Genomic DNA, 1924 nt, shown 5'->3' with positions numbered 1-1924 from the left:
TCATAGCATGCAGTGTCCATTTCGTTGGTTCAACTGCATGCTATAAAGCGGCAGGGGAGGAAGGGCTGGTTTGTTCAGTTGTTGGGATCAAAAAATTGAACTGTGCTCTAAGCACAGGGCTGGCCCAAGACATCTTGGCATCTGAGGGAATGTCCAGATACTGCCCCCTTGCCTTGTGCCACATCAGCTGCCAGTGCTGCTGCTTCTCCTCCCATAGCCCAGCAATCGTCTTCCTTCCATGCTTCCTATTTTGCTTTGTTCACTTCTTTTTTGAATTCATGGAACAAAAGGAGGAGCAGTGGAAGTGAGTGAGTGGACTGGAGGTGGACGGGCCTGCAAATCTGGCGCCTGATGCCTATGTGCCATGGTTTGGAAGTCAGTCTCATTAGATTCAGTTGTATTTTCTCCCAAGTAAGTGTGCATAAGGCTGTGGCCTAAGCTGCATGGTCTGAATCATTTTAACTCAGAACAATTCATACCTAAATTCCATCTAATTCTTCTGCAAATATTATGCCTTAGATTTGGCAGAACCCAGTTCAAACCCTTGCCCAGTCACAAAACATATCGAGTGACTTTATCGAGGTCACCCCAGCCTGACCTCTCTCACTAGGTTGTTAAGCTGACACAACTCCAGAGAGTGCTAGATGGATGAGATGGATTACACGAAGGGCACCATCCTAACCAGTTCTACTCGGAAGTAAGTCCTGTTTTGTTCAATGGGGCTTACTCTCAGGAAAGTGTGGTTAAGATTGCAGCATAAGTAAGGTAAGTGCTTGCAGGGGAGAGGGAAAGGCAGTAAGGCAATCACCAGGATCATACTTCTGCCAGGGGCAGTGGGGGTGGGGGGGTTGAACTTACCTAACACAGCAATGGCCTCCAGAGGGTGCAGGGATTCCTGCAGACCCTTCTGTAGGGCTGCCCATGCCTCTGAAAGTCTAAAAATAATGATCGCAACCCACTTCCCGCTTTGTGATCACTATGGTGCACAGTCAAGGTGAAGGATGGGAAATTATTATTATTATTATTAACAGTATTTAGCTATTCAGCTAAATTCAGCTTCAAATTGACACTCAGACAGCTTGAATAGCCTACATTGCAAGGTGGTTGTAACATTGGTTGGCAACCTTCAGTCTCGAAAGACTATGGTATAAGCCTACAGCACCCAGTATTCCCAGGCGGTCTCCCATCCAAGTACTAACCAGGCCTGACCCTGCTTAGCTTCCGAGGTCAGATGAGATCAAGCATGTGCAGGGTCTCAGTTGCTGCCAATAACATTAAAATGTTGTAACATTAAAATGCTATTTTTAAGGAAGGCCTAGGTTCAAATTTAATTGTCAAAATAACACAAGAGATGCGAGATTTTCTGCAGAGATCTGTTCAGCACACTAACAGTGTACCTTGTATATCCTTGTGTGGTAATATTGTGAAAGTCTGAAGCAATGAGCAATTTGGGTAAGATTAGGCTCTTAAATTGTGTACATTGCTGTAGTGCCCAACATAGTTGTAACACGTAAGGCCTTTTAAAACGTGGTATCTGCCCACTAGTAAAGGAGTTTAGAATCAGTCTTTAGATGATCATTAAGAATGTTTTTGTGATTGTTGGGAAGAAGGTGGACACATAAATTCAAGAGAGACAGACTTTCCTCCCTTCCACGCATTTCTATACAGTTCTAGACATTTTGGGATGTGAACAAAGTCACATTTCAGGAACAGTGGTCCTGCAAACAATAAAATGTCACTCTGCAGTGACTGCTGATGAGAAATATTGGTATCATAAAGTAAGATAAAACCTTTAGTTTTAGTTTCAAATAGCTATATTTCCCCAAAGAATCCTTCAAATATATTAAGGGGAGCATTGCTGAAAGCACTAATATGAATTTCAATGAATTTAGGGCCCAATCCTATTGCCAGGCAGCGCTGGTCT

The 1924-nt window shown here is 43.6% G+C and overlaps 1 pseudogene; it reads right to left on the bottom strand.

The window, feature by feature from the left end:
- Window positions 1-1150: 1150 nt before the first annotated feature.
- Window positions 1151-1270, bottom strand: LOC136646759 (5S ribosomal RNA; annotated as a pseudogene).
- Window positions 1271-1924: the final 654 nt, after the last annotated feature.

This window comes from Tiliqua scincoides, chromosome 3, assembly GCF_035046505.1.
Source record: "Tiliqua scincoides isolate rTilSci1 chromosome 3, rTilSci1.hap2, whole genome shotgun sequence".
NCBI lineage: Eukaryota > Metazoa > Chordata > Lepidosauria > Squamata > Scincidae > Tiliqua > Tiliqua scincoides.
The sequence above is the reverse complement of the archived record's forward strand: the minus strand, read 5'-3'. Positions and strand labels throughout refer to the sequence as shown.